This window comes from Lathamus discolor, chromosome 6 (genome assembly GCF_037157495.1).
Source record: "Lathamus discolor isolate bLatDis1 chromosome 6, bLatDis1.hap1, whole genome shotgun sequence".
Taxonomy (NCBI): Eukaryota; Metazoa; Chordata; class Aves; order Psittaciformes; family Psittacidae; genus Lathamus; species Lathamus discolor.
In genome coordinates this window covers 18,245,293-18,268,137 of record NC_088889.1, presented here as the reverse complement: position 1 = coordinate 18,268,137, position 22,845 = coordinate 18,245,293, and the positions used below count along the sequence as shown (strand labels likewise).

Sequence of the window (22,845 nt, the reverse complement as noted above, 5' to 3'; positions counted from 1 at the left end):
CTTGTGAGGAAAACACAGCAGTCTCAGATGAAACCAATTGTCCTGTTAGGCACTTGGTAAGTACAGAGGCAAGCCGGAACAACTGAGTGAGGAAAAAAATTCAGGACACCTGCCTGAAGAATACCCCGGATATCACTCTCATTTTGGAGGAGAAACCCTTCTGTGACCAAAATTAGTGTGACAAGTAGGTGGGCTCACAAGGCTGGAGAGACATATCCCTATAGCGTGTTTGTCACCATGTCTTCAATTATGTAAACATACCAGAATATGAGAAAAATGCCTGTAATTTCTTTCAAATTCCTTTTCAGCTATGTACACTACCTCCAGGTTGCAAGTTGCTACCCCCTGTGAGGTCTCACTGGAGTTTACACTATGCTGCTTGGTATTCATTTACTTTTGGTAGCCACAGACTAAGGTTAGAGGTTGGGAACCAGTACATAATTATAAGGACAGCTTCTTGTGTTATTTTATTTCCCTTTCCCTCCTCTGTAACATGTGAACCTTTCTTTTGAACTCTGAAGTGACTGTATTGTTACAATGTGTGTTTGTAGAGATTTGTTTTGACATGGCTTGTGTGGAGGACCTTTGCTTCTCTTACTCATACTCAGTTTTATTAAGTGCTTGATAGCTTTGCCAGCCTTTTGTGGGGGAGGAGAGGTGATGGGGTGGGGTCTTACACTTCAAAACTTGGTGTTTTTTGAGGGAAATTTGCCCAGCTTTCCATAGAGAGGTATGAGAATCCAGGGTGCTCCCGACTGTTCTTCTGTCGTCCTGATCTGACTTCTTCCAGGATAAAGATAATCGGTCTTGAAACCCTCAGAAAAATATGTTGCATAATGCTAGAAGCCAGCACTGACCAAGGATGCCCATCAGTTTGCTGTGCATGGAAACTTCCATGTTTCACCCCTGTCTGAAGGTGTCTATCTGAGCACAGAGTGAATTGCACCCTTTCCTCATGACAAGAGATATTGCTCCATGGATGCTAGTGGAGCTACCACAGCTTGCACTAGCCAAGGATCAGCTCTTCTGTGCTTTTGTGGTTAGGAAACCTGTGAGTGAAATCCTACTGGGATTTGAGAGAAGAGGGCAATATGTGTTGAAAGCCTCTCAACTTTGTAGGATTTCTTTGGTATTCATACACATTTGCAAGAATGTATTCCAAGCATCTTGTACCGTTATTAGTAACTTGTACTGTAGTTTGTTAGCAGTGTTGACTACCTACGTAGCTAATATTCTGTTGCAACTTAGAAAAAGTGTAAATGATTGCAGAAAACAGGAGTTTTGAACTTGTATGTACTTTTTTTTTTTTTTTATATATATTAAAGCACTTCAATTAAAGCTACAAGGAAAAATGCTCTTGTAGCCTTTGTTGTACAACCAAACAAATGTGTGGAAAGAGGAGGGAGAGCTCTCTTCCTGATATCTTCCCTGCTAGCTTTCGTAATACCAAAGAGGTGGTCAAACTCTGGGGAAGGACTCTGAGTTTTAAAGTTTATTTGGCAAGCAGAAGGCATCAGCAACCTATTCCAACATATATTATGAACTAATGGAGTCCCTGCACCAAAGGCGAAGCATCTGAGGGATCACCGAGCCATTACTAAGTGGTGAGTCACACAGACGTGAGTTGGTACAAAAGGAGTGGTAACTGGGAAGGAGTTAATGAATGAGTCTACTGTGTAATATGTTAGATTTCCTTTATTTTTATCACAAAGTACGTCAGAGGTCACTGGGAGTCTGTTAATGTAAAAGTGGAGGTAAAGCATCCATAGTTATGGGTTATTTAAGGAGTACTATAAAGTTATAGGTTTGGGTACCAAAGGAGGGGTATTGGAAAACAGCAGCACATGGAGGCAGCAAATGATCCTTACCACACATCCAAAAAATGGCTTTTCTCCCCCCTTCCCCGCCCCTGGACTGTGCATATCCAAATACTTTTCTGGATCACATCACTGTGGGACCAGTGTGCGTAAACAGGCATCTCCAAAGCGGCTTGTGATTTGGTGATCTCAGCCCAGCTCTTAGTAGCCAGATGCCCGTGATATGAAAACAACCATCAGAACTGTCTCTCTTGCTGGCACTGTTTAATCAAAGGGACAATGGGAGAGAATGGCAGTCTTATTTCTACAAAGAGCCCTTCAATGTCAAATTTGCCATACAGTAGAGTAGCATTCACCTCTGTGGCACAGACCACAGCCACTCTGGAGAGGAACAAAAGCTCTCAGACAGCACGCAATTAATCCAGCATCTATTAAACCAAGCACGGGTAATTTTGAGGGAACGTAACAGATTTCTGCTTTAAATTATTCTAAGAACTTTTTTTTTTTGTTTAACTCTACATGGTACACACGGCTCAAAGTACAAAACAGAAGGCTGTGTTTCTGGCAGCTGTTATCTTCCTGGTAGCTGTTTTACATCCCCAGCATCTCATAATCCTGAGACAAAAATCAAGTAAAGCACAGCACAGGAACTACATTAAAATGCCACTGGCTTTCCTGCTGCCCACAGCCATGATCAGGTGCCCGAAGCAGGAGCAAACAATTAGTTCCATGACCAAGAGAACTAATGAAATCTGGTTTCCTATGGATTTATGACAATACGTTGCCTTGGTGCCAGAGATTTGAGGAGTTAGTCTTTCTGCTAATATCTTGAATCCAGATGAGGGGTTTTATCAGCTATAGTCTCTGGAATGGCTTAATGAACTTTGAAGTGGTGATACGTTTTGAAAAAAAGGATATATTACATGCTGCATACAGTGTGAGATGAAATTTAGTGGGGGGAATTTACAAGATAACTTAAAATCACAGATCAAAACAAATATAGCTTGTCTGCTAAGTCCTAAAACTGGGACTGCTGCTGGTTTTATTTCTGTAATGTCTGTCTGCACTTTTTCCAGTGCAACTCCATAGAATAATGGTGTGATTGCCAAGGGGGTGGTTCCAATAAAAGACACAGAGTAGTTGCGGCAGTAGAGTATAAAGGTGTAAATAAACAATATGTTTTCTCAGAGGAGGAAAATTACCCAGAGATCTAAGCTGGATGTCTATTTTTTAATCTATTCACAAGTGATTTGGAAAAGAAGATGAAAAGTGAGGTGAGAAGTTTACTGAGAATGAAAAACTGTTCTGGGCAGTCAAAACAAGAGTTGACTGTGAAGAGTTGCAGAAGTTTTTCATGATAATGAGGGACTGGGCTGTAAAATGACAGATGAAATCTACTGTCGATAAATGCACAGTAATGCTTCTGGGGGAAAAAAACCCACCCTAATTATACATGCCTAATGAGGGGCTCTAAATCAGCCATCACCGCACAGGAAAATGATCTCGGCGGCGTCGCTAATTCTGAGAAAATGACAGGTCAAGGCTGAGCAGGTGTCAAAAAAGCGAGTAAAATGTTAGGAATTACCAGGAGGGGAGAAAACAGAAAACATCATTACGTCTCTGCATAAATCTGTGGTGTGGTTCTGTGCTGGGTAGCGTTTGCAGCTTCTCTATGCCTCCACCCTCACATCCCCACAGCCCAGCACACATCTGAGAAGCCTGCAAGGAGAGCCAGCAGAGGCACAGGGGACAGCCAGAAAGCATTGGTGCTACAGGGCAGCTTCCATGCGAGGAGAGAACAAATGCGCTGGGACTCGCTGGCTGTCAAGAGAGATGGCAAAAGAGAGACAGGTTTGCAGATTTGCCAGGAACCAGCCGCCACAGCAAATGAGCTCCACGTCAAGCCCCAGATATCCCAAAGCATCTGGCTTCCTGCAGCAAGGTGGACACAGCCCAGCTGTGGGGTCCACGCTCTATATTCACCTTGCTTCTCATATTTTTGGCCCCCAAGCTTCCTTTAGAGGTCATTGTTAGGGAAAGATTATTTCCCCAGCCAGACCGGTACTTTGGTTGTCACGTTTTATATCAGTGGAATTAATTTCTGTTCCTAGATATGTTATCCTTCCACTTCAGTATGAGCCCATACTGGGGGAGGAAAGTCTATTTGACACTTTAACTGCAGTCCTTCTCAAGCAAGTTACATTGTGTGTGCTTATTTCATTCAGTGCAGTTGATAAAAGGTTATCAAAAAGCTTGTAGTTGAAGCTTTCAGCATTTTTCTGGCACAAAACCTGTATGAAACAGTAAGTTAAAACTCAGTAAGCCAAGCTAAACTCGAGCAGCACAACTCTAGCACCGCATAAGCAGAGGGTGAACCTACCATCCTCTTCTGTGGGCCCAGGATTTCGTCTCTAAGTGTAGGAGCTTCCAACAAAGTTACAACAGTGATCACAAAGACTGAAGGTGGCCTTTTGCAACAGTAGAAATCAATTTAATGGCTTTTTATTATGTGCTCCCAAAAGGCCCTACTGCAGCTACCCGTTTTGATCCCACAGTAGCTCACTGCCATGCAGCCTCTGTTTAGTGCTTTCTTTAACATGCCTACCTTATTCCTGGGGAATAAGAATCCATAGGAATTGAAAGAGCCTCCTCCCAAGGCTGCCTGACTGTGCTGAACAGAAGAAAGACCCATCAGTCTTGAGGAAGAGCTATGGGGAGCAAAAGTACCTCCCTGGCAGCCTGACCTTGGCAAGGAGGCAGGGGCCTCAACATTCCCGACAGGCGGCAGATCCCTTTAATAAATATTTCACGGCAGAGAATGGCAGACTTGGGGAGAAAATGGAGGGCAGGGTTCAGCCTGTGACGCAAGGTGATGTGACCGGACCTTGTCTAGCAGGGCTGGAGGCCACCTAATTGGCATTCCTGCGCCATGCTTACGAAGAGCATTCTGTAGTCCTCTGGGAATGCAAAAATAATTAAAAGGCCCCTCAGCACGCAGAGTTGCTAATGGGCTATTGCCTGCCATGTGATGTTTTTGTGCTCAATTAGAGCTGAGCAACACAGACTGCTAAAAATTCACATCTCCCTCCGAGAGACACCTGGATGGACCAAGCCTCCTCTTCTGCTGCATGATGTCCCTTGTTGCGGGTTGCCCTGCAGCGTTGTTGATAAGGAGCTGAAGGTAGAGGTGACAGCTGAGCTTCTTGCAGCAGAGTACACATCACTCTATTTACTGTGCTGCAGACTGAGCTCCGGCACTGGGAGCCTGAGCGAGTGAAGCTGGTGGGTTCAGATCAGTCCTCCCAGCACACCCAGGCACCTCCGCGGTGACCTTGAGCTGCAGAATGACTGTGCATATGGTGTGAAGCGAAGGCCCTGGATCTCTTCCAGGCAAGAGCTCGCTTGCGCGTTGTATGTCTGTGTGGACTTCTGGCTTCTCCTAGCACAGTGCAAGGCTTAGTTGGTGCCAGCTGCGGCTGCCTGGCAGAAGAATTCCTCCAATACCCCCCCTTTTCTCTGCACAGATCCTGTATGAGATGATGCTGAGAGACCTATCAACACCTTTCGCGTTTTCTCAGGAGGGATTTGGCCACCTCAAGGCAATTTCTCTCTGCAATCTCAGATTTGCCTTCTGCCCAGGCACCTCTTGTATTTTACCAGCTCTGCTGTGGAGGCTGCCTTGCCAGGTCTGTGTGCCTCATGTCTTGTGTCTGATGCTCTCACAAGCCTCGATTCACTTTGCAAGCCATCGGTGCTTCATTTGGGCCAAAACAACAATTCCTCTCCAAGGTACGGTCGGTTGAGTATTCATGGGCTAAACTTCAGGTAATTAGCATTGTTAATGTTCTCTGTGTGATATTACAGCTGTGGGCCTCATTAAAATGTTCTCCTGGGAGAAGTCAGGTGAAGAGTCAGGTGTCAGCTTTGCTTCGTGTGGAAAAGCCTGCCTGTTATTCCAAGAGAATTATTTGTTTAAACACCGGATTTACACGTGATGGTGTATTTAGTCCCCAGTGCTTCTGGCAGTCTGAGAGGTGGGCTGAGTTGCTGGGCAGCATCTGGTATGGCTCAGATGGCCAGACCCTGGCAGGCTTACTTCCAAAAGGATACCTGTTCAAAGGGAGGAACTTGGCAGTGAGAATCTCCATCTCTTCTGCACAGGAAAGCCTCAGGCCCCTGGGTTTCTCTCCAAAACACAGGCAGCAGGCAGAGCCTGCAGGCTGGCCTTCCCCGGTGCCCACTGTCTCACCCCATCAGACGTCCTTGCCAGGTCCTACCCACTGCCTGCCAGCCCTAGCCCCCACAGCTGTCCTGAGCAGTAGGAGACTAATGAGTGCTTTTAAAAGAAAGGAGGAAGACAGAAGGCTGCAGAGGAGATCAAGCTGATGAGAACCAAGGGCAGTTCAGATGGTGAGAAAAGAAGCAGAGGTTGCATTTCGGTCCCCAGGGGAGATTTCCTGTTCTTGCTACTGGGGAGGCAATGTGGAGACGGGAGAAGGTGGTGGTGGTTCCTCCCACCATGGACTAACCTCCCTCAGCATAGGTCTCCTTACAAGTCACCTTTGAGGTAAGTGGCATGCTGTCCTTCAGCACCTTCCTGGGTCAGCACCAGCCCCTGCTCCTTAGGGCAGCCTTCCTTTGGCACCACCAGGAGCAGTACTGATCATCCCAGCCTGCCTCTGTATTTTATATAAGGAATAGGAGAGGTGAGCACATTTAACTTGACCACGGAGATATGCCCCAGCAAGAAACCTGGAGGAGTCAATATGCCCCAGGAACTGGGCATGACACATCTGTGCTATGCAGGAGGCTCTGCATTTGCTCTGTGACTTTCCTGAGTCCTTTTCCCCAGGCCTGGCAGCAGCTGGTCAGGCAATTATTTATAAACACGAGCTGAGCTGCTTCATCTGAAGGTGGTAGCTGCGGACAGATGTCAGTGCAACACATGGGCACATACCAGCTGTTTGCGGGCTCTGAGCACAGGCAGGCAGAGGTGCCCATTACCAGAGACAGAGATGTGCAGAGATGCGTGCTGGCTCCAGACCTGGCCTGCAGTAACTGGGCAGAATTTAAATCATAAATGCTGGTGCTGTTGTTATTTCATTTATTTCATTATTTTTTAAAGTTTCACCCAGTATGGCCCCAGTATCACTTGCTGGTGTGCCTTCAGGAGAGCTGTGCTTGTGCCTGGGGAGAACAGCCACCCATGTGGCTAGCTTGAGTGCTCAGGCAAATCCTTGTGTTTTGAGATGCCACGTGTAACTGTCATCTTGCCACCTTCTGAAACGAATGGCTTCAGCTTCTAGGTAAGTTTCTCCAGCAACACATTTTTTGTTGCTATTTCCCTTGGGGGGTTTGTTAGGCAGCTCAGATGGGTAATGACCGTGTCTGGAAGTCTTTTCCTTCCATTCCATTTTAGCTAGTTAAATGTCCTCACTTCCCATGGATCTTCTTTCTGTCAGTGGGAGTGGTAGGTAGGTGGATGGAAGATCAGAGAGACGGAGAGATGTAAGGGAGATATCAGGTTCCTGGTGTGAAGACAAGCTGAGGGCCTGGGCAGGAATGAGGGATGGTGATGGGTAGGAGGAAGCCTAGCAGGATGGAAAGTGGGAGAGAAGAGACACAGGGTGGGGATGCAGATTACCTGACTGCAGGGAGAGGATTTGTACAGTGGGATGCTGCTTTGCATCAGTTATGCAAATCACCTGTATGTCTTGTGCAATGTTTTCTTGGTTTTGCTGTTTTGGTAGAGGAAGGCTGGCTGCTCCCTGTGCTGCCAATGCAGCCACCATCAAAGCAGACTGTACTTCCCACAGCTCTGCTGACAGCATCAGCAAACTCTGAAGCAAATGAACAGAGTGCCTTGATGTCTGCTGGGTTTAAATATCATGATAAAAAACAACAAACCAAAACCCCACAAAAAGAAACCCCTAAGCGGGAAGAGGAAATGGGGCTTTGTCTGGTGAAGAACCTGCGGTTCAAAATCTTTCCCCAGCACCACAGACAGTCCAGAAACTCACCCTCTAAACACATCATTTTCATGTTCCTGTCGCAAGGCAGAGTAAAAGCAAAGACCCCCATCTCTCTGGAAGCAAATGTGGTGATGGGGGTGTTAATGGCCATCTGTCTGTCTTACCAGTGCTATTTAATAACTTCTGTTCCATTTCCTGCCTTGTTTTAGCGCAGCTTCCAAAGGATAGAAGACTAGCGCTGCCATGAAATCATCTTCAAGATAATGCTTTCTAAACTCCTTTCAGGCAAGTATGATAAAACCATGTATCTGTTAGTGTCCTCTAAATCCTGTGGAAACATATGGATGAGCAGGGGAGGGAGGGATAGGCAGTGTGAAACATCCTGTTAGTCCCTTCTGAAGGAAAGGACACAGCATGACATTATACCATATTAAACACTAGGGAACAAGAGAGAAAGATTATGAACGCCCCAGCTGAATGGAAAATTGCAATTGGAGCCTTCATCTTAAAGGCATTGGGGAATCCCATGCAAAGCAATAGAAAACAATGTGTCATTTCTTCTCTGCTCATGGAGCATCATCTCTTACACTGTGGTTGAAAGATAAAAATGTCTGTGGGAAATTTCAGTGAACAGCACCGGGCCAAGAGCACAGGAGGGTAAATGTAATTGCCTTGGTCAGCGCTTCTGGTAAACACCTCAGCTGGGTTCTCCTGGAGTACCTCCGCTGGGTCTGCTCTGCTGTTTTACAGCTGCCGAGAATCTGACCCATCACATTTTGTGCTGAGGGAAGTCTTTAGTTCTTCTTTCACTAATAAAAGTGCGAAACATCAGCAAAATCACCTGTTATACAAGGCTACACTTGTTCTTTTACAAACACTTCACTAGAGCTAAATCCAGTCAATGTCCTTGTTGTTCTGGACCTTTTCAGAGCTGGGAGGAGCCTTCTGGGATTCCTGGGCTAGAGGGATGATGCAGTGTATAACTTAGGCATATCCAGTTTTTTTCTTGGGCCTGTCCAAGGCCCATAGTCCATCCATACACAAGCCTTCAGTGTTTCCAGAGGTGGCCTGCATTTCAGCCACAGGACTTGTGGAAAGAGATGTCCTTCTTCAGGAAGGAAGCTCTGCACAGCACTACCTGCCCTTGCGCCCCAAGCATAGCTCTGGGGAAAACGTGACTCTTTCTGTGGACAGGGTTTGCGACCAAGTCAACTACAAAATATGGGTCCAGACTTTGGTCAATGCCACTGAAGGGTACTCAGAGTAGACCTTTATTTTGCCTCATGGGCTGGAGGCAAATAGCAGAATTCAAAGGCAGGAGCACTTGCTGCAAAGCATGTGACGTACCTTCATACACATGGAGCAGAAGACACAGACAGAAATTCCATGTAAGAATGGGAATCATGTAAAAAACCCCAATTTTGTTTCAAGGGAATTCAGAGGAGGTGTTTATCTGGTGTAGAGGCCAGAACAGTGCGATATCTTTAACATCTTTACTAATAACGCTAACTTTAGCGAATCTCTGGGCACAGGGATTTCATCCAATTTAAATGTAGCTCTCCTGTGTTTCCTTTGCTGTGAACTTGCACAGATGAAAGGAGGAATAACTCTCTCGCAGATAAGCAGTCCCACGTACCAGAGATTAGCAGAGGCACCAGCGCGTCACAGGGCTCCTGCCGGGTGCTGACAATCCTGGGGCGCTGAGCAGAGCCTGCATTCCAATTACTCTGAGGACAGGCAGGTCTTCTGCAGGGGCAGCACAAGGAATGCGTCAGGGACCAGGCAAAGGGGCGCTCATTACTCACAGCTCACCAAGCGCAGGGGTACCCGCTTGTTATCTGCCCAACAGACTGCTGTGCGCTTCCTTTCCTCATGCTCTGGTGCATGCGTGCCTTGCTGTGTGCATCTGTGTATCTGTTTCAGGGCTGACATGTTCATCTAACGGTACACATTTAAATAATATAAATAATTGACATGCGATAAGGAAATGTGCTTTATCAAATGAAGTAAGACCAGGCAAGGCCCAGCTTCAATTCATATTCATATGCTGTGCATTTCCTCCCTGTTTAATCTGTGTTTTAAAGGAACCTGTCCCTACTGGGAATTCCACTGCCAGCCCTCACCGGCCTCATTTTGTGCATAGTATGCCTTCAAAACTAATCCATCCTCAAAGCCAGAGGCTCATGTCAGCTTCATTTTGAGAGTGAGCATTTAATTTCTGCTTGCTCCTGTCCTTTAGAAAAAACTCCAACATTTTAGATAATAAAGGGGAAAGAGCAAGGAGGGAGTAGAGAAACAGGAACCTGACTCTCCATCAATCCATCTATCCCAGCTAAAGGCATTTTATTATGAAGATGGATTTCTCCTTGGCCTCTCTGCACCTTGCATTGACATTAGGCGTCTGTGTAAGGCTCTTGAAGCCTGTTTCTCCTGGGTTTAAATTCAATGCCCCTGCACTTCATTCTCTTGCCTTTAAAAGTTTATTCTCCCCTCTGCTTATTTCGTACTGGCAGCATAAAGTTCTGAATGACCAAACAGGGACTTCAGTCTGTAGTGCCTGGTGATCCTGGTGACAAGCACGCGTTGAGCAGTACAAATCTTCCCTAAATCCAGCTTGCCTTTGATCCAGCCGTGCATGTCCCCTTTTCAGCCTCTGTGCCTCCAAACGTTTGCAGTGTTCCTTCTTTGTTTTGGGGAATGTGTGGAGCGGCGCTTTTATTAATTGTGTGTCACAGCCTGTGAACAAATTAGCATGTGTGTACAAAGGTGCTTTCCTGGCCACCCTATCCATGCAGCTACGCTTAATTGGTGTGAGCATGGCAAGGGAGAAGCTGTCAGGCAGGCAGGCACTGCATTTGGCATCACTCTTTCTTGCCCTCTCACTCAGGAATTCATCTAGGTTAGTTCTGAATCGGAGTCCCCAGGCATCCTGTTTAATTTATGCTGCAACTTTCTTATCAGCCCCTAAATGCAATTGGAAAGAAAAAATCCATGCAGAGGATCTTTAGGAGAGGATAAGGGAAGCTGCCGGTGGTGATTATGCAGTGAGACAATCAGCACGAGGAGCAGCTACTGCCTCTGAACAAACAAGTTATCGGTAAAAAATGGCAGCTTTGATCAATCTGTGTTTTCATTTGCTCCATGCAAGGCTGTAACCCTTTAACTTCAAGTCCAGCCATTAAACCCAGGCTGCTCTTCCCTAGAAAAGGACTTCCATGGAAAAGCATTCTCTTCGTCTCAGCATCCTTGTTTCAGGCATTTTAAGATTAGCACAGCATCACCAAGCTTATGCCTGGTATTTCTTCACCTGGGCTTTTGTCTTTGGCCTGTACTGCTTTCCTGTGCTTTGTCCTGTTTTCACTCACACACAGACCATGAAGAACTTACACATCTTCAGTGTTTTTTGTGGGGGGCAATGAATGCACCGCTGGCTGGGGAATATGCCCTGAAGAAACAGGCTGCAGCAAGACCACAGCTCTTCAAAACAGCATGAGGGAGCATTTTTGTGCACTTTGCCTTGGGCATTTGCAAAGCTGCAATCTGGAGGGAGAGCTGCTGCCACTGTGCTGGGAATGTCACCCTGGCCTCTGCCTCCTGTGGGGGTCCGGGGAGAGAAGTCTGCAGCCATCCCTCAGCCAGGGCATCCCCCAGCGCGTCCGCAGCTGGAAATCCTGCCACAGCTGGTGGCCCTGGTACCCAGGCCCCTGCAGGGGGCAGCTGGTGGTGGCACAGCACCATCCTTTCCCAGCATCACTGCTTGACAGTCAATGGCTCAGCAGCACTCCGTGATGGTCAGTAGGGCTGCAGGAGAAAGGAGAAATTAGCATGCATGTCACTGTGCCACTTGGGCCCACAGCATCCAGGTCTCATAACTCTCCATTTCTCTGTGCTGTCCTGATGCCTCTATTGTTTCTCATCAGCTCTCATTATGTTGATTTAACATCTTCTGCCTTCCTGGGGCAGAAAGAGCACTCGTCCTTCCCCTGCATCTTCAAGACAATGCTATGCAGCTATGGAGAGTCCTTGAGAGTGCATTAGTGGTGGCTCTGACCCAGAGCCATCTCTTATGCTCCAGACATAAGATTGAATTCCCTAGTCCTACAGACCATAATGAAAAGATGAATGGGAGACCAGGGTCATTACCTGAGTAAAGCAGAGCTGTCATGCTCTCTGAAGAGGCACTGATTCAGCTCCCCCTTGGCGTTCCCACTCAGGTATGTCAACAGCAGGTAGGATTGCTGGTTTTGGTCAGAACAGGGCCAGTTACATGTTTGGACCAGAAGTAAAAGAGCAGGATCTCCACAGGGCACAGAATCCTGGGAGTTGCAAGGTTTGGCTTCTGCATACTGCCTGCTTTTCTACTGCTTCATGTGTGCAAGGTGGGGGGTACTGTCCAGGCACTCAGGGGAGAGACAAGCTGAGGCACACTATAGTGTGCCTCAAGACAAGGTGCAGGAACAGCAGGTTTAGATTGTGCTGAATTGATGCAAACATGCACCATCTCAAGGCCATTAACTGTAATGGAAGATTCATTCAACACAAAGCTTTGGCTCACTTGAAGTGAAGGACTTGCTGGGAAACACTGTCCCCAGAGTCACTCAAAGATATTGCTGGACTCAACACGTCCTGTAGAGTAGTTCATAAGGTAACAGCAAGCTTACTTGAAATGTGGCCTGAAGCTTCCTTGGAACCTAGCTGCAGGCTGAGAAGTCTGCTTTGCCTACCAACACCCTGGGCCAGCGCAGATTGCAGCCTGCCTCCACATGAGTTTACTTGCTTGTAGGGCAGCCCCAGGCTCCCTGCAAACCCAGCACCCCTGTGAAATATTCATCAGTCCTAGAGAGCCTGCAGCTGAGCCCAAGCTTAGCTTTGTGTCTTGCAGGAACTGAAAAGCCAAATAGACTTTCCTTGGTTTCACAACACCTCCTGTTCTTAGTCTTTGCCTCTCATACGCAATGCCACTGCTGTTTGTTTTCTTCGAGGGATGAGTCAGATGGGCAGCACCATCTTGTCCTGCCATTTCTGAACCCCCAAAGTCTTCAGTAGTTTTTTACAGAGATGATCCCAGCTCCTTTGGTTTGTGGTTTTGTGCATCACCTTCCCCTTCCCTCTCCTGATTCAGGGCAGCCTTAGCCAGGAGGGACAATTTTGTGTGGTACTGGGAAGCTGATGGGGAACCCAGTGTAGGAGATGGAAGCTGTCTGTTTCTGTAAGTGCTGGGCAGCTGGGCACTCTGGCCTCAGATGAAGGCCACCTTGGTTCCTTGCCAGCAGCTCTGCCTCATCCCTCCCCTTTGGGTGTCTGCCTGCTGGAGGCATGGGCACAGATCCAGGGGAGATCAAAGGCAAACAGATGATGATGGGAGGTGTCATAAGAGTAGGTCAAAGACAGGAGAAAAGACAAAAAAGTGAGGAAATTTCAGACTAACCCTTCTGCTGCAGTTTCCAGGGAAGACAACAGTCTTTTCAGCAATGAAAAGGTTAATTCCCTTGACAACTTCTCCCCCTCCTTACAAAAGTCTGTCTCAGAAACAATCAAAGTATTTAATTAATATTGCACTAGTCCAAATAAGTACAATCATCTTCCAGGAGTATTTACATGTTGGGCTATAATTAGCAGCCTCCTTGACACCAGCCCACATGAGTTGACAGGTCACCGTTTCCATTACATACTACATTTTTCCGTATCATTGCTCAGTCTTAAGTGATTATGAAATGAATAATTTCATGAGTTCACCAGACGCAGCAAACATGAAGGATTGAGTGAGCCATGGTGAGACCAGAAGAGGAGCAAGTGATTTTTCTCGCCAGGAACTTCCTGAGAATCATCAACACTTCAGTTAAGTGACTACCTCCAAAACTGTATGTTTTTTAAAGTATGGTTTTCAAGTAATCTGAGAAGTGGAATTTCAAGATTTCTGTGATTCCTAGTGATGGTGAAACATTTCTTCCCTGACTAAATTTCTTCCTCCTATTGAGGTAGAGGGTAGGGCTATGTCCAAACTACTAGAAGATGCCTCAGATGGTACTTAAAAACCCAAAGATGTTCTTGAATGCCTTTTCTTCCTAGACCTTGCTGTTAGCTGCTCAGATATGACAGGACATCTAAGGAAGCACAGTGAAGCTTCAGACCGAAAATGAACAGCCTGGGAAGGAAAGTCACTTAGGATCAGAGACTCAGGAGAAGGAGTCCTTAGAATTGGTTTCCCCCACTGCATTTGCTGAGACTTTCCAGTTGTCCCCCACACATCGCAGCCATGTCCCATACATTCCAGTCAGACAACGGCTGGACTATGCTAATGCTGCAACTGAGATGCAAAGGTAGAAATGAAGCCTTACACAACTTTAATACCAACACTCCCCTTGGCCTGAGCCCATTAAATGAGGCTTAATTAACTTAAATAAATAACTTAAATTAACTTAATTAAATTCTGCAATTATAGCCAAGACCAGCTTCAGAACATTCACAATATTGTTTTTTTCCCCCCAGGAAAGACATCACAAGCTTTACAGTGAAACTGGGGTAGGATCTTATTTATCTTTTCAATAATCTATTGCTTTTTTTTTATATATTTCTGGTTTTCTCCCTTATTTAAAAGAAACTGTTGCTATAGATAATCTATATATATTCAAAGAAGTAACTAACAGCTTTTATGGAAATGCCTCGTTACAGATTGAAAAGCAGTGCAAGTCATTAGAATAAAGTCAAAATTTTCAGTGAGGAAGTGAGATAAATGGACATTTCCCTGTGGAAAGGGGTATTTTTCCTGTCAGAAAATGCTAATTCATCTAATTTGAAATGTTCCACAGAAAGATGACAACACAGTTGATCACAAATTCTGGTGAAACAAGCCAGCAAACAAACAAACAAAAACGGTGATTAAAAAAATTTCAACTTGAAAGGTTCCATTTCGATCATCTTTAATGTCACATTTCAAACAGCTTTCTCTTAATTATGCTAATGTCAAATTTAATCGTATAATAAAAAAGAAATGTAGAAAGGGATGATTTTCTTTCACCTAAGTCCAACACTTGAGTCAAAATGAAAGTAATTTGTTTTCCTAACTTAACTCAGAATTACTCGGCATTTCTGTTTCATTGCATTCTGCAGCAGAAGAATGTTTAAATCACGAAAGTCCCACCCTCAAGTGAAAATATTCATCTGCTACTTAGCTCCTGGGAGCAAGCATAACACCTAAAAGATTCCTTGTGAAAGCATGAGATCTTTGCCTTGTCTCTAGAGGCACCCAACTGGCATTTGATTGGTTTGTGATGCTGGAATAAAAGATAGGGGAAATGAAGGTTTGATGATGGAATAACATGGAGTATAGAAACACAGGCTTTATTATTATTTTTGTTATTTTATTCAACAATGTTAATCATAAATGTTCAAAATAGATGTATGCATAAATCTAAAAAAAATAACAGAGGACATTCTCACCTTTTCTCTTTCAAAACTGTTACCATACTTACTTTGTCACGCAGATACACAGGTTGCTATCTGCAAGAGCAGTTGGGTGGGCAGAGGGCCAGTGAGGTGGGCACCCACACCAGAGTCCTCTTGTCTCCCTGGATGGTTTTTTACCTTCTAGCTGGAAAATCAGCCCTGCGTACTACAAGGGTTTTGCAGAAATGATGGCTCTTGGTTTGGTAACATGTTGACTCTTCATTTAACTGGGTTTCTGCTTGGATGTGAGCTCCAAAAATGCCTGTTCTGCATTGCTCCTCACTAGCCCCCTCAGAAGAAGATCCATGCTGCAGTTTGGGTGGGATTGTAAAAGCAGTATTGAAGGGGGAGGAGGGAAATGAAGGATAAAGCATTTAAGGTGCACACAGACTTCAAGCTGATGTCCTGCCTGGCTGCTGTGAGGAGAAAGGAACATTAATACTGGCCCACACCTACAGGCTCTCTTGCAGTCGCAACTGGACAAAGATGCCAAGAAGAAGTGCCTCCTTCATCCAGAAGAAAGCAATGAAAAGCTAGCTGCTGCAACAGGTAAGGAAGCAAGTCAGATGTTTTTACACTGAAGTTTTCCTGCTGAACCTCTTGTCCAGGCCCCAGTACCTCACACATGGCTGCCACTGGTCCCCTGTGCTGGTGGCAGTGGACTGCCCTTCACGCCTTGGAGCTCACGGGGCTCTGTTAGGCACTCGCATGCCTCCCTCAATATTGGCACTGTCTGCACCACCACCTGAATGTCATTTTTCCCTGCACAGCTTCTCACATGATTTGCCAGCTTGTGTTTGTGATTTGGAGGGGGAGAGTGTGAAAGGTGGTGAGATCTGGCACAGTTTTTTTGCATAAGCAGTGCTGCTGACAGAAATTTTCTTTATGATTTACTTGATCTCTGTGCCTCTTTTGAAACCTGTACTACTTGTTTAGAGGAGCTCCCTTAATCTGTGTTCCTCAGCCTCCAACAAGGAGCAAGTGGAGTGCTGTGATCCCTCTGAAAGAATAAACACATTGATCAGCCTAAGGACAACCTCAGCAATAATAAGCAGCTTTTAATTTGCAGTGCTTTTACAGGGGAGGGAAAGCATGACAAGACAGGGCCCGGAGAGGCCAGGATGTGGTGGGTGGGTGGCTGGTGTTATAGGCACCCACTCAGCATCCTATGGGATCAGCTCTCACTAACAACCTGCTCCAGGATGCTCAGGTGACACAAATATTGCTCCATCATCTACAGTGCAGTCACAGCTCTGTTTATACAAAACTGGGTCTCTATAACTACCTGAAATGAGGATGGAAAGAGCAGGTGGCTGGTCTCTTTTCCCTGGTAACAAGTGGTAGGACAAGAGAAAAGTGCCTCAAGCTGTGCCAGTGAGGTTTAGACTGGATAATAGGAAATATGTCTTTCCTGAAAGTGTGGTCAGGCATTGGAACAGGCTGCCCAGGAAAGTGGTGTAATCACCATCCCTGGAAGTGTTCACACACTATGCAGACAAGGCCCTTAGCAACATGTTTTAGTGGTGGTCTTGGCAGTCCTGGGATAAAAGTTGGAACTGTGGCAAGTCCTTCAACACTCCTGGGGTAAGGAGAACTTCAGAAAGATGCACTGCCTCCACTGGTAAGGAAATTCTTCACCATTCTTCATTCACCATTAACTTCAACATTTTATCTGCTGCCTAGCTTTGTTTTTTCTATGTGAGGGTATCACACTGCTGCCTCCCCACCTCCCCAGGTCCATCCTGAGAGAGGGGTCTGCTTATGTACTTCTTGGTTTTGGGGAACTGGTCACTGTAGGTCTGCTGGCTCTGCTCCTCTCATTTTTCCAGCCAGTGAGGCTGTATCATCAGATGTACTATCTGTATCCTCCTTATTTACAAACAAGCCAAATCCACCATGTGACAGCATGTAGCCCAGTGGCTTTTTGGTGAAGACTGTGAAAGCTCTCCTAGTTTGCAGACAGCATACATATTTTAGAGACCAAGACAAAGTACATATCCATTCCTAGTTACAAGTAGGAGAAAGGGATATTTTGGGCCATTCACAGCTGACTGTAGATAAGTGGGGTAGGGCTGTAGGTCTGTACTAAACAAAGGATTTTCCATGTCCTTCTGGGAACCAAGCAGGTCTAGGTCAGCCAGTAGAGGGTCTGCCAGAGAAGGGCCGTGGGTCCCAGCCTTTTATTTGAAACTTAAGTTCATTGCAGTGTCAAAAGCTCAGCTCCTGCTTGAAGACAACTCTAATTAAAACTGTATCTTATGTCCCTTTAGTGAATGGTGTGACAAATGGGAGTAGGGACTGATCACATACCAGAAGTTCTGGCTGCCTCTCCAGAAAAAAACATGAGCAGTACTTGCACGTAGCTTCAAAATAGCTCTTAGCCTAACACGCAAATGGATTGAGACATACGCACTCATAGAATTAGCTCCAAAGAAACTTGAGGAAAAACATGCTTTTGATCAAGATGCTGGGAGAAGAGATCCTATTCCTTACTAAGTGCTTGTCCTAAGTTTGAATAGAGGATGGATGGGTGGATGGATGGATGGAGGGAGGGAGAGAGGCAAAAGAAATGATTGAATTTTCTGTCATGTTACTTGTTTTTAACAGCAGGAATGGGTTGTTTGGGGTTTTTTCTAAGTAATCAACCACATCTTCCATGAAGTCCAGGGGGGCAACAATTGCTCTTTTTCTCCTAAAAATTGAGTCTTGAAGTGGTGCCAACTCTCAGAGAAATAAAGTGCTACCCAGTGGCAAGAAAATGCAGTTTGATTTATTGTATACCTTTAAAGTGAGTGGTAGGCCTTTTTTATGTACATTAAAACCAGCAGCCTTTTAATTATGGATTGGTTATTTCTAGTAGCCTTAAGATACAATTATTATCTGTCCAAATGAAAGAACAGCTGGGTGGCAAGGCTGGAATACAGGCTGGCTGGTTTTTCCTGAACAAGGAGATTTTAACAACTTTCATGGAAGTTTTAGCTGCATATATACCTCAGGCACCTACCCTGCAGTTGGATGCAACCCTGCACATCATCTGTGTCCAGTGCACAGAAAATGACACTGACCACAGTTTTTCAGCAAATAAACAAACAATGATTTAGGTTTGACTGTGTTCACACCCCTTTTCTTTCCAGGAATGTTCTGGGTTATAACTTGAGTTAGAGGAATCATTATGGAAACAGTCAAATTAAAACTAACATCAGAGAGAAGTTGAGCAAACCCCACTGTAACAGTTGTATCCATGTTTTTGGATGGCAGAGACAATACCCGGTAACCTGCATGTCTGAGCAAAACTAAACAAAGCTCCCTGAATTTCAGCTATCCAACGCCAGTAACAACTGCTTCGTGAATAAGCTGCAGATCAAGAATTTCTCCAGGAATAACTCTCTGGCAAGTAAATATTTAGCAAGTATATTCAAATAGTGAATAAATCTTGGAGACACTGCAATCTACTTGCAGGCAATTTGTTAACACAAAACGAGATGGAATTCATCAAAGACATCTTTTGCCCAGGAATGACAGTCTCATAGGCTAATAGAAATTAATTTTCCATCTCTAGTATTGGGCACTACTTCTGCCTTGTATCACAGAACTTGATACTTCTTTGGCATGTGATGTTGAAAGCAGCCAGTTGCAATTTGTATTTGCTTTTAAATTTACAGTTTAGCCAAGGGGTAGAGAAATGCTTCCTGTTGGGAGCAAATTCACCCCTCCCGTGGGCCCACACAGAGTCTGCACCGTGCTTTGAAGTGCCCTGTAAAACCGTGTCAGCAGTATATGGCCACCCCTGGCCCTGGAGGGAGGTGTATCACCTGGTATGTGACCTCCCAGGATGTGGCTGGGGCAGACACAGGTTGCCTTCAGCATGTTTGAGGTTAACACCTTGTGTTCTGCCTGTGCTTTCAAGTCTCCCATCGTCACTGCTGTGTAGGGGTAATGAGCCCAGTATATGATGGTAACCCACACCATGGTAATCATAAATTGCATCCCTGATACAAGTGCCGTCTGAAATAAATGATCCTGTATTCCAGACCATTATCGAAGCATGCTGGAGAGGAAGGATTTGATGGCCAAGATTATACACACAGGAGCTCGTCAGCCTCAGGGGAGATGAGAAAGCCAGGAAGATCAAAGGACTTTCTGAGTCACCAGCTCATCTGTTTGGTCCTTGCCTCTGAGGATGGGGACGGAGAGAGCGTGAAGTGGACTTGCTGGGAGCTCTTTCTCAACCTCCTCTCCTGAAGGGGTCTTTCATCAGCCTAGATGGATCACCTACCTCTGCCCTGCTGAGATGAAGCCCACTGAACCAGGTCAAGCCCTGCTCCCCACTGCAGCAGGTGCTCCTGTGGTGTTTCAGGGGAACAGTAAAAGTGGATCATTTCAAGTACACTCCCACACAAATGCTCAGCTAGGCTGAGTCACGGGGAGCAGGCTGGTAATCTCAGCAGGGTGTCATGCCTGGCTGCAGTGCCAGTACAGCCCTGAGGGGAGCACACATTATCTCCAGAGAAGAGCTCCTGGAGGGTATACTATAGGAAAAAACACTTTTGCCTCATTTTATGAGGAACTTGTGCATAGAAAACCCTACTTGACTTTGGAAATACATGATTGTATGTGTAACATTGGTACAGCGTTGCGTAAAGCTTTCTCTAACATGATTGCAGGATGGTTGTATTACATGCAAACAAAAACACTCTTATGGATATTATACGATATGGATATTATATATTTTCTGTGGAAAAACAATTCCAGGACTGATCTAGGTGGCTTTAACACACTTTATTGGAACTGTTTTCAAAAAGACCCTCATTCGTTGCAGCCAGCTGCGTTAGTTTCTGTGAGGACAAATGTACAGAGTTTTGAGAATGTCATGCATGTGGACAATGGAATTATTTTCTGATCCTACAGACATTGCAGTTTTAAAGTCTTTGAGGATCTGCTCTTCCCAGGCTGGACACAACTGCTGATTCCTCTTGCAGTGCTGGGCACGACCCCTTTCTGATGGAAGTCAGCTCCCCTTTTCAGCTACAGTGACAGAATTGAAAATGTGCCCAGCAGGAAAGCTGGAGCGGGTTTGGTATTGACTCTGTCTCCCCTTGGCACTCTTGCTAGGGTAAATTTGCAACTGAAATTCCAGATTTGGCAAGAAAAAGAGGAACCATTTTCCTGGCAGCCCTCCCTAGGTACTCAGGAGGGTAGATGGGGGGTGGTAGCCACAGAACAGATGGCAGCATGGGTTGAAGGTAGGTAAAGTGGTCAAAGATGTGCAATAAATAGATTTAACAAATATGTTACACCACAACATGTGTGACACATGCATGTAGTTTGCCACGGAGAGCAGGATGCCAGGGTGATACCTCACTTACGCAAATGACTGGGTATTTGTGCCTTATGGATGAGCACAGCCCTTCTGTCTTCACATTATTATGTTTTTCAAGAGTGATATTTTAAAGAAAGAGAAAGGCAGCAAAGTTGACAGCAACCTTTGAGAAACCGGCTTATGTGAAGAGCCTCAGCCAATGTAGTCTGAGATGGGGATAAGGCTGAAAAGAGAGATGAATGTCCACAAATATCGAAACTGTGTCATGATGTAGAGTGGGTGTGGATGCAAAGTGCAATAAAATCAAGACAATACATAAAAAATACATGAAGGGAAATACTTGGGGAAAAAAATCTATAGCGCTGAACACCTCTGCTATCTCTGGCCTACAGATGGCTCTCACTGTTTTTTAACTTACTCAGAGATGGCTTTTTATGTTATATATCAGAAGTTTTGGGGTTTTTTTCCTCGCAGTGAGAAGGTTTCAAGTATGAAAAAATGTGTTCCTGAGGGCATCTGCCGAGGTCCCATCCCTGGAGATTTCAGAGGCATGCTAGATAAAGTAGCCTTGGTGAATATTCAGTAGGGAAAATCCTGCTGATTACAGGGAGCAATGGAAGATGAGCTGCCAGGTCTTTTATTATCTATGACCCCCTGACTATTGGTGGTGAAGAGTTCTTGCACAAAAGCTTTATTTATATCAAGGCTGCTACCAGAAAGGGGGAATCCATCATGTCAGAGATGAATGCAAACAGGGAGCTTCCGCTCTTGCCCTCCCTCTCATTTTGGGCTGTCCTTTTGTCTGACACAGAGACTGTGGTGCTCTGTGTATAGTTTGCAACTTGATTTGCTTAAGACTCCCCAGAAACAAAGAGATGCTGAAGGCTGGATCACCTTAATATAGCAACTAGACTGTTTTCTGGGAACTGCTGGCTTGGTTAGAAGAGAAAGTCAGGGAAGGAAGCCCATGAGAGTGGGCTGCAGCAATCCCCCGACGGCGAGGCAGGGAGCCAAGAGAAGGATGCTGATCCCAGACCCTTCACCTGCAGCCAGGGCACATCATTCCTGTGACCCATTACAGCTCTCAAAGATCCGGCAGATGATTCAAGAGGTCATACCCAAGCCACTGTTACAGTGGTAGAAACTTGCTGCCATATTCATCAGGTCAATAATAACCAAAGTGAGAAAGAAAAAGCCCATACAACCAATTTCATTTCCTTTTTGGTGCCAGTAGCTCTAACACTGCTCTTGCTGTTGCTTCCACATTTCAGAAGCCTGTGGCTTGCTGCTTTCCATAAGGCTCTGACAACTCTCAAAGTATGGCAGAAGGCAGCTAAGCTCTGCCTAGTTTTGGCTGTGAGGGCTGTTTTGCAGAGGGGAAGGCAACGTGCAGCAGAGAAGTCTGGCATCATGGTAGGGTGCCTCAGTGTCCAGAGGCAGGTCATCACAGGAGCGTTTTGGGTAGGGTAGCTACCTAATCAAAATGCATGACATGCAGAAGCTCAGGAGTTTGGCTACAGGATAGGGCTTGCAGTTTGCAGGTGGCCCACAGCAGATGATCCATCACACTAAGCACATAAAGATGCTTTTTTTCCCCATGTGTTGGACGTGTGTGTGTATGAGCAGGGCTGGCTGAGGGTCCTGGCAAGACAAGCCTTTTCTAGACTGTGGAAAGCTCTACTTATTTTGAATTGGCCAGACTTAGCCCAAAATCTGTCTGTCCCCCCGTATGGAAGATCTAACATACGGTATCAGCTATCAACTGAGGGAAGGATTGAGTCCCTCCCTACTGCTGTCTGTATAAACAAGTATGCAGCTGCACTGACAGACACACATATAGAAAATGGTGTCAGAGATTCCAGCTGTCCCAGGGGTGACAGAATGGCCAAGCAGCCCTGAACACAGTGTACAGGCAAACGCTGTAGGCTTGTTTTAGCCACGGTGCTGCCACTGCCTGTGCTTGGGATGTGCCAGTCCTGCTCGCAAGCCAAATTGCACTGTGGGGCTGAGATTCAAAGAGGGGTGATTCCAAACCCATGTACACATCCCCCTCTCCGTGGTTTTGTAATTGAAGAACAGATACAGAGCTCAGTAGCCTTGCACGTGGCAGCCCTAAAGGAGCATTTCTTTCAGCAAAGAGACTGATTCTTGAGACAGCTTAAGCAGGGAAATGTCAGTTTGACAACCCCTTCACGAGCTGCACGGACCAGCCTCTCTAAGATGGGGTCAAAGGAAATGAGAGTGAAAAGTGATGAGGGGGAAAGGCAGCTGAGAACTGCAGGTGCTGAAG

General features: G+C 45.7%; 1 long non-coding RNA gene across 4 annotated transcripts; it reads left to right on the top strand.

Moving 5' to 3' along the window:
- Positions 1-6,740: 6,740 nt before the first annotated feature.
- On the top strand, positions 6,741-20,880 carry LOC136017271 (uncharacterized). 4 transcript variants are annotated; one of them, XR_010613876.1, is made up of 8 exons: positions 6,743-7,123; positions 7,999-8,074; positions 13,529-13,627; positions 13,859-14,109; positions 14,279-14,311; positions 15,694-15,784; positions 18,370-18,625; positions 19,267-20,880. It is a non-coding gene; the product is annotated as an uncharacterized LOC136017271 (long non-coding RNA). The 4 variants fall into 4 exon arrangements; XR_010613877.1 differs by having other exon boundaries at positions 6,741-7,123; positions 13,529-14,109; positions 18,494-18,625; XR_010613875.1 differs by having other exon boundaries at positions 6,742-7,123; positions 8,004-8,074; positions 13,529-14,109.
- The last annotated feature ends 1,965 nt before the right edge of the window (positions 20,881-22,845 follow it).